Here is a 15,365-nt window from a genome sequence, read left to right on the forward strand (position 1 = left end):
CGGGAGCGGAAGGAACTCCGGATATTCTTAGGCACGAAAGCAGGATTAGGTCGCAGAGTGGCACCGCAATCGGTCCGAAAAGACAGGCACTCTGGACGTACCGAGAGAGCACAGAGCTCACCCACGCGTTTAGCGGAAGTGACAGCCAGCAGGAACGCGGTCTTGAAAGACAGCCGTCCCAACGGCGCCTGCTCGAGCGGCTCAAACGGGGCCAAGGACAACCGACCGAGGACCAATTGAAGATCCCAAGTCGGAGCCAAGGAGCGTTGCACCGGCTTAACGCGTCGAGCGCCAAGCAGGAAACGCTTCACAAGAGGGTGGCTGAACAAGACATTCCCCTCAAATCCCTCATGATAGGAGGATATAGCTGCTGCATATACCCTCACTGTCGAAGCCGACAGACTATCAAGGAGAGACTGGAGATAACCCAGAACAGCATCCAGGGGGCAGGAGACTGGGTCCCAGCCCCCCCCCTTACACCATTCCTGGAACGCACGCCACCTGCCCGCGTAAACCGCGACAGTGGAGGGAGCATGCGCACACCGGATGGTATCAACCACTGCGGGATCCATCCTCTCCAGACTCACCCTCCCACCAGCCACACCACCAGGCGTTGACCCAACACCGGAGGCTGGACAAGCACTCCGTTGTGCTGCGAGAGGGCCGTCGCTGACCACGGAATGACCCAAGGAGGAGCGACCAGAAGCTGGATTAAGACCGGGAACCACACTGACGTGCCCCGGTCCGGCGCGACCAGGATCACCGTCCTGCGCTCCCTCCGTATCCGCTCCAACAGCTGACTCAACAGCTGTACAGGAGGGAAGGCGTACAGAAGACCGGGCGGCCACGGAAAGGTCGAGAAGGCATCCACCCCCAAGGGGGGATGATCCGCTCGACTGAGCGAGAACCACAAGGGGCACTTGTGAGAACGTCGGCACGCAAACAGATCTACCGAGGCCTCCCCGAACCGATCCCAGATCTGTCTGACTATGTCGGGGCGGAGTTCCCACTCGTCGTGACGAGGACCGCCCCGAGACATTATATCCGCCGCCACATTTTCCGTACCAGGAACGTGGAGCGCCCGCAGACTGCGCAGCCTGCGGGATGCCCATAGCAACAGTTCGCGCGCCACCCGGAGCAGGCGGGCGGAACGAGTCCCACCCTGCCTGTTGATATACGCCGCCGCCGTCACATTGTCCGTCCTGATCAAAACATGCTGGCCTACCACCAGGTGGCCGAGCCGTTTGAGGACCAGGAGGACCGCCTTCAACTCCAACACATTGATATGCAGGACAGCTGGGTCGGCATGACCCGTCCAGCTGCCCCCCACTGCGTGGGTCCGAAACGCCCCTCCCCAACCTGTGAGAGAGGCGTCGGTGAAAACCGTGACGTGGGAGCCTCTGCTGCCCATGGGGACCCCAGCGGAGAGGATACCCAGCCTCCCCCAGTGGGCGAGATCCCCCCATATCGACAAAGGAACCGTCAACCGTCTCCCTTTGCCCCACACCGGATCTATTCTCAAAGAGAGAAACCACCTCTGTATCCGCCTCATAAAGAGGAGGCCAAGAGGAACCACCGTGTGGGCCGCCGACATAAGGCCCAGCAGACGCATCACCTGCAGCGCCGTAACCGTCCCTCCCAGACGGAAACCCCCGAGCGTGTGACGGAGATCCCCCCGACGCTGCTCCGAGAGGGTCGCAAGCATGGGCTTCGACCTCAATGTCAAGCCCAAGTACTCCACCTGTTGACTGGGAAGAGGGGTACTCTTCTTCCAATTCACAGCAAAACCCAGGCTGGTGAGGAATTCCACCACCAGTCGAGTATGAGACCTGGCAACCTCCTCTGAACGGCTGAGGAGCAGAATGTCGTCGAGATAGAACAAAACTCGTATCCCCCGACGACGTAAAGGCCCCAGAGCAGCCGCCACGCACTTGGTGAATGTGCGGGGAGCCAGAGAATAACCGAACGGCATTCTGTGGTACTCGTACGCTACGCCCTGAAACAGGAACCGTAGGAACTTCCTGTGAGGAGGGAAAATGGGTATGTGAAAATACGCATCCTTCAGGTCTATGGAGGTGAACCAGTCCCCCCTCCTGACAGCAAGCAGAAGGAGTCGGACGGTCAACATCCTGAATGGTCTCACTACAATCAACCGATTGAACATGGACAGATTCAGTATAGGTCTGACCCCCCCTGTCTTCTTGGGCACCAGAAAATAACGGGAGTAGACGCCTGACATTGCGTCCGGGGCTCTCGGGACCACAACGACGGCCTGCTTCGCCAACAGAGACCGAATCTCGTCGGCCAGGGCTGTCACCGCGCCCGACCCTGACAACAGGGTCGGCACCAAACCTGAGAACGGAGGATGGGGCCGCGCAAACTGCAAAACCAGCCCCGCCTCTAACGTTCTCCTCATCCACCGATTCAAGGGACATTCCCGTCGCCATATGTGAATATAATCCCACAGCGCCCCCGCCGTCAACTGACGCTGGGCCGCAAGGAACAGCAGATAATTGGCCCGGTCCCCCCCGTCGTGCAAAGCACCCAAGGGGGGACCCCGACAGAAAGGGCCGGTTTGATACGGGAGGAGCGGTCATCAAACTTGTGGACACACACTCACCCCCTGAACACCCCTCCAGCACACGCTGAGGAGCCGTTCCGCAGCCAGACACGCAAGGCCTGAGGACCCCATGGGCTCCTACACGCCGAAGCCCTGCAGTGATATTACTACCACTCAAATCACGCCAGCCTCTCCTTTGCAGACCACTGCCGGTTTGACGGGAGTGGGAGGCAACAGCGCGATACCCCGCCTGGCGAGGGCGAAGCCGGGGTAACCCCTGCTGAGCATTCAACAGAAGAGGCACCGAGTCCCCCTGCTGACCACTGAAGCTAGTGGCAGCTGCAACACCAGGTTCCACCCACCCACAACCTGCGGTGTAGGAACCACGCGACGACGGAACATTCTCACGGACAGACCCAGGCTCAGCCATCAACTGGGTGTCAGCCCCTGTCTCCATGAGAAGTGAAGAATGGGGCCGCATACGCTTCAAAGAAGGTTCGCGGCCCGCAGCCAAAGGAGAACGCTCAAAGCCCCGCTTCTGGGGATACCAGAGAGAGGACCGAACGGGGAGCGGGCTGCTCGCGGCAAAATGACGACGGGGTGGTTTACCAACCCCGAAATCATCAAAAATGGCCGATCCCTCGGCCGCCAAGACTGTCGGCCTTGCGAAACCCTGTCGATTCTCCAACCAGGGCACCACTGGCGGGGGAAACATGGCCGCCTGTCGAGGATCTCGCCACAGTCGTTGACGAGACCGTGCTCCCACCCCTGGCTGCACAGCGTGAGGCGGTGTAGGACCCGAATCAAAAACCGCCTGCGCCTCCACAGAACGCCCAAAAAGACTATCTGTGGAAAAAGGAGTCGAGAGGAGAGAAAACCTATCCTCTTCCCCAAGAGGAGACTGCTCCAACCAAAGATGCCTAACAACCAAAGTCGATAGCATCCGAATCCTCCCCGCAGTTATAGCTTGCGACTGAGTCAAGATCTCTATAACACCACAAACATGAATCACGTTCATAGTGTCGGTTGGACTCAAAGACCTACAACCCGACGCCATCTTGGATAGGAAAGTAGCCAGCTGAGCCACAACACTGGCCGCCGCTAAATGCCATCCTGCAGCAGTATACCACTCATCCGTCCATACTGCCACCCTCCGAGCCGACATGCTATCAAGCAACGGCCGGGCGGAACGTCGTTCATCCCCGCCTGGGCACAACAAAGAAGCTACCTGGCTACTTAGCCAAGGTACCCCCGGGCTGCACCCCGTCGTCAGCCCCTTCACCCGTAAAAAAGGTAAATAGAGCTCAGCGAACCCCCCCACACCCACCACCGACTGACCTTCATCAATGAAGGTGGCAAGAGGAGGGAAAAGCGGAATCCCGCGGCGGGGATTATTAGACATTCCAGCGTCAACATCAGCGTTAGCAGAAGAAGCAGCAGTAGCATTAGCATCAGTAGCATTAGCGTCAACAGCATGTTCCAGGATCGCCAAGACATCGCCCACTACAGTGGAACGATCGCCAAGCCGCCCCGGCCCTGGTGCCGAAACATACTCCACAGCACGACCAACACCGACATCGACGCCTACTGACACAGACCTCACCTTTGTACAAGCCGACCCGATAGCCAAACCTTGTACGCTGCTCCTCGGTCCGTCGCCGTCAGCCGAGGAACCACCAGCACAGGTCTGCGTCGTCGAAACAAGCTCCGGAGAATCCAGGGAAACACAATCCTCCGGTAAGCCCTCAACATTATTAATCTTCCTTAATCTTTTCAATCCGCTAGCTCGCATGGTGCATAGCATCCAGTACGCTGGGACGAAAATAGAGGAAGGGTGTGTCATGACCAGAGTCATGATTATATGGGTGGTACCACCATAAGGGGCGGGGCCCCATACAGGTGGGGTGCATGTGTTTTTGTTCGTGGGAGATACATTAGGTATCACAGGCGATATAGAGTATCTCGTAAGGCTCAGAGCGGGAGCGATGCCATACGAAATATAACTGATATTAATTGTATCTGTTAAAAAAGCAGAAGAAAGCTGAGCTGGTGTTTATTTTATCTGTTAAAAGAACAGAAGGAAGCTGATAGAAGCTGGTGTTTATTTTATCTGTTAAAAGAACAGAAGAGAATGAGGCTGTGTTGTTCAGCCTGACTCTGCTGAATACAACAGAACAGCTGTTTATAGGCTATAGCCTGACTGCACTATATCATTTGAGTCCTGTATTACACTGTTTAATGCACACTTTATTCATTGTTTTATATTAAGTTATTTTGTGCATCACTCTGTTTTGACGTGTAAAGTTCAACATTTTTGTGTTAGTAATCATTACTATGTAATGTTAGTTAGTAAATTGGTATGCCCATCTGTTATTTTTTTGTTGGGCTTTTTATTTATTCTTTTAGTTTATGATCTTAGCATTTGGTTTTACAATGCAGTTTGCACATCATAAGTTACTTGAAGATTCTGGACAGTATTTCTATTGTGGCAATAAATAAACAATGCATTTTTTGCATAAACCAAGCATTTGTCGACTCATGTTGATAAGAGTATTAAAACTTGAAAAATATCAGTTTAAAAAACGATTAAATTGCGATTAATCGCGAGTTAACTATGGATATTTATCATGCGATTAATCGAGTTAAATATTTTAATCGTTTGACAGCACTAAAAAAGGTTTTTTTTATAATTTTTATTATTATTCTTTAATTAAAAAATATATATAAGAAAAAAAAATGTATACAAAAAATAAATGTATATATATATATATGTTAAGTCCGATGACGTCAAGGTTTCGTTTATCGCTAAACAAAACCGCACGAACGGCATGTGCGCTTTTGTGCACAATACATGTTTACCTATGATTTAACTATGGCCAGGGCCGGATTAACGACCGGGTCGTTTGAGATGCTTCCAGCCGCGGCCCGTGGGCCTCTAGTGACGATGCAGATGTTACACTCTTGCTCAGAAGACGGCGTTTCCCGGCCAGAGAGTTGATGAGGGCCACAGGGCAGTGACGGAGTTCATCATTAAAGGGATGTTGCCCTTCTAATTGGTGGATACCCCGTGGTTTAGGTAAAATATCACACACACCAGTAAATGAGTGATTATGTTTGTGATCTGATCATGATGAAATAGAGTAAGCTAAATTACTAATGATAGTTACTAATGCATATTTAATTTAGTTTATTTTATTTAGTTTTATTCAACCTCTTTATTTACAGTTACAGGCAGCCCTGGCCTATATTTTATTTCATAATTATATTATATTGTGCTTAACTTAATTCATATTTAATTAGATCTTACTCCACCTTATTGTATTATTTATCTGTCTGTTAATGTCTGTCCGCTAATGTTGCACCGAAAACGACCAAATTCGATAACGACCAATTCCTTGTTGTATGTGAAAACTACTTGGCAATAAAGACTATTCTGATTGTAGTTATTTATAGTATTTTGCCTTGCATAATTCTATTTAGGGAGATGACAAGATGACCTTCTCTCCAACACGTTGATACCAGCCTGGTATACTATTGAGAAGGAGAATGTGAAGGAGGAACTGAGGGCAGTTGACCATGTTGCCATGACAGCTGATGGTTGGAGCAGGGTTATTGCAGTTCAAAGTGCTTTACAGTAAGATGTAAATAATAATAAAGTAATAAAAATACATTATTTATTTATTAATTTGGAATTTCTTGAGGTAGGTAGATACAATTTTTAGAGACTAAAACACAGAAAAAGGGTACCGTTGGGTACCGGTATCGATTCACAGGTACCGTTACCGGTTCAAATGTGAAGGTACCCATCCCTATGTGACATAATATGTAACATTCCAGATATTTGCCATTAGGGGGCGCTATTTTGAAAATAAATTCAGAAATGTGTTCTTTGTAGTCTATTTAGTCAGTCTTATGCCCCTCATAATTTTCCTTGGAGGAGAAATGGGTGTGTGGGTGCTAATGGGTTAACTTCTCATATGGAATTGGTCTCACTCTCTACTGTAACTACGGTGACCAGGTGTCCCCCTTTTGGTTGTACTGTCCCACCATTTGACCAAACGTCCCACATATTGAGAGGATGTCCGTCTTTTTGAAGCAAAAAAAAAGAACATTGGTCTCGGTGAAGACCATGTTATTCTAATAAAAAATATTACATTATCTATCTGTCCCACTTTGTCCCACCAAAATCTTACTGTTGTCCTGCTTTTGGACTTTTTGCATCTGGTAACCCTAACTGTAACTCCATTTGCATTTCCCAGTTAATGTTGCCCAACTTTACCTTCATAGGAAACTCCCTTCTTGAGATGGGACTCCAAGTGGATCTTCAATTTAGACAACCTTGTCGGTTTGTATAAAGAAGCATCACAGAAAGGGCAGTGAAAGTCCTGGCAGCACGTGGTACATTTCTGCAGCTCCGGCAAAGATGCCCCATTTTGAATTGTGATATGCATCTAGAAAAATAAAGGGCCTTAATTGGTCAAATTGAACGTTCTGATTCCACAGTACTGTATATTTACATATCTTGTATGTCACAAATGTAACAGTATATATGTATGTCATAAATGTCATTAGTTTAGACGATTAGATTTGTACATCTATATACCCATTCTGCAATCTGTTAATTAAAGTTTTCAATCAATCCTATATTTATATTCATTTGTAGTTATTCAAGTGTTAGTTATACATAACGTTACTTACGTTCGATCAAGGATTCAGAGTGGTATCACTTTGGTGTAGACTGTCGTCGATACAAAGGGATAAAACAGCCTCGTGGTTCCCAGCTTTTATATGAAAATAAAGGGCCTTAATTGGTCAAATTGAACGTTCTGATTCCACAGTACTGTATATTTACATATCTTGTATGTCACAAATGTAACAGTATATATGTATGTCATAAATGTCATTAGTTTAGACGAAATGTCATTAGTTTAGACGATTAGATTTGTACATCTATATACCCATTCTGCAATCTGTTAATTAAAGTTTTCAATCAATCCTATATTTATATTCATTTGTAGTTATTCAAGTGTTAGTTATACATAACGTTACTTACGTTCGATCAAGGATTCAGAGTGGTATCACTTTGGTGTAGACTGTCGTCGATACAAAGGGATAAAACAGCCTCGTGGTTCCCAGCTTTTATATCATCCGTTTGCCCAAGATGGCGGGGGTCTCGTGATTGGCCACTGACCTACACTGGTACGCCCCCTCACTATGAGCGATTGATTGATTGATTGATTGAAAAGTTTATTAACAGATTGCAGAATGGGTACAGTACAGTACAGCTCAATACATACAATTGTTAAGAGACCTGAGAAAGACTTTAGTCTTGTTTCCATCAGGGTCCCCCATTTTCAATCCATCATATGACACACACGACATACAGATAGACAGTACTGCTACATCTATACATTTATGACATACCAGATTTGCAAATACAGTACTGTTTGTGATACAAAAAGTGTCCAGAAAAAGAGTGTATATACATTTTACGTAGAAACTGTACATTGGAGGAGGCGGGGGGGGGACACTGTACATTGGAGGTGGGGGGGGGGGGGTTGGGTAGGGGAACACACTGTACATTGGAATACTGACATACATTTGACATAGAAACTGTACATTGGAGGAGGTGGGGTTGGGTGGGGCTGTACATTGGAGGTGGGGGGGGGGCACTGTACATTGGAATACTGACAAAGCCATGCTTGGTCTTTATTGTACAACTGGGTTAGGACATTTGTAGGGGCCAGTTTCGAATTGCAGTCTCCCGTAGGTGTTCTTTGAGAGTGTTTTTGAAGGTGGGTAGTGATTCACATTCCTTTACAGCTTTAGGCAGGGCGTTCCACATTGATGTGGCATAATTGCGAAACGTGTTTAGTCCCTTGTTTGAGCCGAATCTGGGTTTTACATGATTTGTGGAGCTCCCTCTGGTGTTGTGATCGTGGTATTCACTGACCTTTGGGAAGTATTTTGACATGTACATGGGCACCCCGGTCGTATAGTGTATCTTGTAGACCAGGCCCATTGCAAGTTGCTGTACTCTGTCGTCTACTCTAAGCCATCCTAGGTTGTCAAAGTGGGCAGGGGTGAGGTGGGTTCTGGGGTTCAGGTCAAGAAGTAGTCTGACCAGTTTGTTTTGTGATGTTTGTAATTTTGTTTTAAGCGCCTTTGAGGTGCTTTGGTACCATGAGGTGCACGCATAGTCATAGTACCCTTGAATGAGTGCTCCTGCCAGAGTCTTCAGGGTATTCTTGTTTACCAGAGAGGAGATCCCAATCTAGTTCGTTGGTTGACTTTTTTTATTACATTGGATGCCATTTTGTCACAGGAAAGATTTGCCTCTCGTCTACTCTAAGCCATCCTAGGTTGGCAAAGTGTGCAGGGGTGAGGTGGGTTCTAGGAGTCAGGTCAAGCAGTAGTCTGACTAGTTTGTTTTGAGATGTTTGTAATTAGGTTTTTGGTGCCTTTTATGTCTCCAGCTGTGCAACATATCTGAAACTAGGGCTGGGCGACATGGAAATGATATCGCGATAACGATATCGAATATCACTCATCAGTACAGAATACTTTTATACAAAATGCTTCTTACTGTTACGCTCCAGAGACTGTGCTAGACAAGATACGTATCAAATAACATAGTATAGCATGTAAATTAGAACTAGAAAATGAGGTCACAGTGTTCAGTATAGACATATGTACAATGTTCGATGCAGAATCGACATAACTGAGTTACCATATAATATACAATATACTATACAATATTATACAGTTATTTGGCAGAGTGTGTCTGAAAGAGATCACAGATGGCCAGGTTTATCGTGCAGGGCCTCCACTTTCCCCCTCTCGCCGCCCAGGCACCAGGAGTGTGGGTTGAAGCCCAGACCACAGCTGTCCTTCTGGCCCTTCCTCCCGATCTCGTCCTCACACAGACCTCCACCTCCCAGTACCATCGGCCGCTCCACAGGGCACGGGAGGCCAGCACCTGGGGGGAGGCGCTGAATGGAGCCCCGTGCTCCAGGTAGGCTTGCTGGACCTCCCTGTAGACCGCTCTCCTGTTGCCCTCAGACAGCACCAGCTTGGGGTGGGCCGTGTCTGCGTCCAAAAAATAAATAAAAGAAATAATAAAAAGAAATACATAAACAGAGATCCAATTACATTAGTTTGTGGGAAAACAGATGCCTAGAGAGAATGCTTTTAGTTCCAACTAGAAATGACCAAACAGCAAGTATATAGTTATTTGATATAACATTAATCCATAAAGGAATATCTCAATAAAGGAATATCTCATCTTATATATAAATGATTCGCTGATATAGTTTTTTTTCTCTTTCCCGGATCACTGTCTGTAAATAAAAATAAAATCACCGATATCAGCCAATACTGATATGGTCACCGATATATCATGCATCCTTAATTCATACCTAATTCATCTCAGTACTCTGTGATTTATTCAGTTTGGCCCTTTAAAAAAAACAACACTGTCCTAATACATTTCTTTGTCCACTTTTTCTCCCCATTTTCTATTTTTCTCCCATCCCAATTTCGTGTTTCCAATTCTTCCCTCCCCTGTCTTGAACGTTGCTAGACTATGCTTCCCACTGGTCGGCTGTAGTGAGGATAGAAGCCTTGCATCACGTGTCCCCTCCGGTACACGAGGAGGCAGCCGGTCACATCTTTTCACCGCAGCAGCTCAAACTCTCAGTGGCGGGGAGTAACGCGTGGGAGGCTCACGCTGCCCCCGATACCTCCTGTTTCCGCCGCACCCAACCGACCAGTAGGAGTCGCTGTCCACAACGTCCGATCCCCACCCACCGGCTTTCCCACCCTCTAACACTGCCAATTGTGTTAGTATGACGGCCGGCCAAGCCGGTAGCAACGCAGAGAGCTGGGCTCGATACCAGCATCTCCTGCGTTAGTGGCGAACGCCTTGCCGACTGCGCCACTCAGCCGCCTCCTAATACATTTTTAATAGAGAGTTCACTCGCCAAGTGATACAAATGTGAGCGTTTTTAAATATAATACTGTTGTACCACGGTGCAGTATGCCCTCATCAGGCGTTCATTTGAAAACCAGGCCACTCACACAGCAGTTTGTAGGGTAGAGAGCCGCTTCTCAGTCCACTCCTTCAGGCAGGTCAGTCGGGCACGGTCCACGTCCTCGGGAGCCTCCGCCAGCTCCTTAACAGAGCTGCCCATGATGGCACCAACCATAGGAGGAGGGAATTTGAATAAATCAAATTTATTTGTAAGGCCCGACAACACACGTTAATGTCCCCATGGGCCGGGCCAACCTTTAGGTTGACTGCAATTACCATTTTAGTAACTGTGGTTCACAAAGCTAATATTGTGGCGAAAGAATGTCCGTTGATCACCAAAGATATGTGCAATACTGGAGGATTAGGGGCCTGTGTGGTTTCAAAAAGCAGCAGAATGCAAGAGCTTAGATGAAGTGAGTATTCGTAAAGGCCGTCTCCTGAAGCTAGACTAGAAGGCACTTAGAAGGCACCACTTTCAACCATTTAAATGTTTCATATTATAAATCGATTTCTATTTTAAATTAGTACAATTTAAAATGAGTTATGATTTTTAGAACCCTATTTGCTACTAACCAATAATGTTCAGTAAGAGTCCTTTCTCAGCGCAATCCATGCTGTTCCTCATACTAGCTCTGGCTAGTTGGCCACAATCCAATGCAGAATTGACAGAGGTTGCTGATATTTACGTCACAGAGTGCACACAAAGTAAATTTCAACAAGCCTCAGTCGGTTTGCACAGGCAGGAGCGTGACCACATCGACTTTGTATTGGTTCGTAGCCAACTATCTATCTGGAGCTAGCTAGCACGAGGACAAGCATGGTGTACTAAGAAAGGATTCTACCGATCAACATCATCCATTGGTTAGTAAGAAACGGGGCTAGCGTTCCAAAACTCACAACCATCCCTTTAAGCTCTTAAGCCCTAGCCATATTTTCAGAAAATGTGCCTAAAAGTTTTGTTCTAACCGTGAGATATAATCACAAATATATAAAATATTTATATTTTTCGCAAATAATATTTTCAGCAGCTGACGTGAGCTAGGTAGGACTACAATGCTTTCATGACGCGTTATTTCCTTGCATCTAAATCATCCGGTTTCCCCCGGGATGCGCAAAGATATTTATGAACTCATATTTCGCTAATAATACTTAAAATCATTGGTAAACAAACTAAACTAGTGCTGAAAATATACACTTTGACTGCTGCTGTTTTTTTTTTTTTTTTTTTTATCTTTCTTCCCCTCCTTTTTCCCGATTTTTCTCCCATCCCACCCTTCCTGGTTGTTGCGTACTTTACCCTACTGTTGGTCCGGGAGACCAGAGACTGTCACATGCTTTCCTCCGACGCATGTGCAGCCTGGGGCAGGCCAACCTGGCCGCGCAGGTTCTCACCGGGGAGAGTGTAGCGTGTGGGAGGCCACACTATCTCTCCTCAGTTCCAACCCTCGTAGGGTTGGACTGTAGGGGTCGCTGTCCACAACGCCCAGGACCCACCCTTCAGCTTTCCCACCCCCTGATACAGCCAATTGTATCAGTGTGAGAGGCCAGCCAAGCTGATAGCAACGCCGGGAGCTGGATTCGAACAGGCGAATCCTAGTGTCTCCCGGTGTTGGTGACGAACGTAATCTCCGTGCGCCACCTGCCCCCCCTTGACTGCTGTTTTTGATAGGGTTAGGGTCTTTACTCTTGGCTACATTTGAAAAAGAAAAAACGCAACATTATTAATATGGACTGTATTGATCTATTTATGGCATGAAATTAATCTTGTACCGGTACCGGACCACTGGAGCTTAAGGGGTTACGTTGAAACCAGGGGACATTAAGCTTAAGGGCCCGCGTCCACCTAGCGCATATTTAGGACCGCACGCGTCTGTTTTCAATGTATTACAATGGGGAGGGAGCGCATGCGGCCCCATGCGGCCGCCTCTAGGAAGTGCGCTGCCGTCGGCTTCTTTTTTCAGCGCCTTTATGCGGCCGCACAAGCCAGAGAGTTGAAACTGGCTGAACTTTTCTAGAGCGGTGCGCCGAGCGCATATTCAAACAACCAATCACAGCCAGTCATCTACCACTCTGCTTGTAACCTGACACCGGAGCTGCCTGCCTGTCTGGCTGTCTCCACACAGACCATTGAGATTCGCGACAAAACTAATAATAATAACTACACGAATACACTACTAAAAAGCTAATAAAAAGCAAAGGGCGAACTGTGGTGTCAGGCAATAACTATATATATAATTAATATACAATAAAGTTATTCAAATATGCTATAATATGTGCAAAACCGCGGCATGGCTGTAGATTTCTTTCTGTCATCTACAAGATGCGCGTCAAGCCAGCTCTGCCGGCGCACTCCCAGCATGTTTCACGGAGAAATATGCGCTAGGTGGACGCGGGCCCTAAGGCAGTATTATAATATGTATTAAAATAAATAAAGAACACTTACATTTGGGTAACCTTGCTGTATTCCTGTTATGAGAGAGGTTTGAAGAAAAACAACGTTATCAGATATGATGAGTCCATCTTATGTCCTGTTAACAAACAGTCAATGCTGTTTCTAGTCACTCTGATTCTTACCATGAGGAAGGCCTGCTCTTGGACCCGCTTGTGTCCCTTGGCGTCAGCGAGGCCCTCCAGAGTGTGGAGGCCATGCTGGATGGAGTTGAGGGAGTCCCGGAGCTGGCAGAGATGGTCCTCCAGACCTCCCACGGCCTTGGCTTCCTCCTGGGTCACACACTGTAGAGTAGTCTGCTCCTCCTGCTCCAGGGCCTCCCGCATGGCTGCGTACTGCTGCCGCACTCCTGCCTGCGCCTCCTTCAGCACCTCCTGGAGAGGGAGGGAGGGAGGGACGGACACACACCCCAAACCAACACAGCAAATTGTTTTAAAGGGGACATGTACTGCTATTCCTAGCACTATTTGGGCAACTTTACACAATTCCTGTTAGTCTATTGAAGACATCTGTAAGGTCTTTTTAAAAAAAAATGCATTGTTTTATATTTCTAATCAAGTTTCAAGTTTCTTTAATAGTTGTCATACAGAAGTACAGAATACTTTTATACAAAATGCTTCTTACTGTTACGCTCCAGAGACTGTGCAAGACAAGATAAGTATGAAATAAAATAACATAGTAAAATTAGAAGTAAAAGAAAATGAGGTCAGTGTTCAGTTTAGACATATGTACAATGTTCGATGCAGAATAGACGTAGTTACCATACAATATACAATACTGTGCAGTGTACTAATATACAATACTATATAGTGCAAGGCAGAAATGGGACGAGGTGCAATTTAGGTACAATTCACAGTAGGTGTACGAGTTGTAGTGCAAATCCTTTATCAATAAATATAAAGTGTAAAGTGTGTTTGTGTGATCTAAAGTGTGGAGAGTGGGTGCTGCAGTGTGTTGTTTGTTTGAGTGAGTGTGTGCGTGTGGGTGTGTGTGCTGTGTGCATTTGATGGTTGTTGCATAGTGTTTATTGTTCGTTTAGCAGCCTGATGGCCTGGGGATAGAAGCTTCTTCTGAGTCTTTCTGTGCTCGCCTTAAGACTCCGGTATCGCTTGCCTGACCGCAGCAGTTCAAAGAGGCAGTTGTTCGGGTGGCTCGAGTCCTTAATAATTCTCTTAGCCTTCCCCTTGCACCGCTTGTTGTAAATGTTCTGGAGGGTGGGAAGCCCCCTCCAATTGTGCGTTCGGCTGAACGTGTCAAGTACTCAAAACCATCATTTTCCAGCTTCAATATTTCAGGCTGTTATGGCCTGGCTCCGCCCATAAGCACTTTGAGTGACAGTGAGCCCACACAGCGACTGGTAGACAGAGAGAGATAGAGAGAGGGGGGGGGTGGGAGAGAGAGAGAGAGAGAGAGAGAGAGAGAGAGAGAGAGAGAGAGAGAGGGGGGGGGGTGGGAGAGAGAGAGAGAGAGAGAGAGAGAGAGAGAGAGAGAGAGAGAGAGCGAAACCCGACACCTCTGCACACACTCCGAAGGGAGAGAGAGGGGGTGGGAGAGAGAGAGAGAGAGCTTCTTAACCCGACACCTCTGCATGCACCGGAGGGAGAGAGAGACAGAGAGAGGAGGGAGGGAGGGAGGGAGGGGGGGGGGGGGGGGGGGGACCCGCCGCACGGCAGCTTGTGGGCCTCCCTTCCTCCCCGGCCTCTCCCGTGTGCCGCACAGCAGGTCGCCTCTCTTACCTGGATAGCCTGTTTCCTTTGGGTGAGGTCTGCCACTCTGTGAATCAGTGCTTGTTCAGTTCCTTGCAGCTGTTGTATCTCTTCTTTCAGGCTCGCCTGGAGACAACGTGCAGAGAACTGAATTAAAAACAAACCCAATCACACGTTTGCTTTATCTTTCTTCTCTGCTCCACTTATAGGGCTATATTCACACCTATGTCAACTTTGACCCACAGTAGGGATACACAATTAAAAATGTGCAAATCGCAGGAGGCGATTTGATCACATTTGATAGATAAAGGTGAAATGTGTCAAAAATACCATTCTAAATGACGACTATGTCTAGTATTGTGGTGCTGCAAACATGATCTGGCCACAGAACAAATCATGATCTACAGATGTAAAGATTTTTTTGTTTGGTACAGAAAAATCACATAATTAAAAAAAAAAAAATTAAACTTAAAATGAAAGGATTAATTTCACAATGTTAATTGTGAAAATTAACATTCCCACTAATATCTTGAATAATATTGCAGTTTCATTATCTGTAACAAAAAAAATACATATCATGCAGCCCTGCTTCTGAAGTTAGTTTACTAACGACAGACG

Source organism: Notolepis coatsorum, assembly GCF_963971535.1.
Source record: "Notolepis coatsorum genome assembly, chromosome: 20".
Lineage (NCBI taxonomy): Eukaryota > Metazoa > Chordata > Actinopteri > Aulopiformes > Paralepididae > Notolepis > Notolepis coatsorum.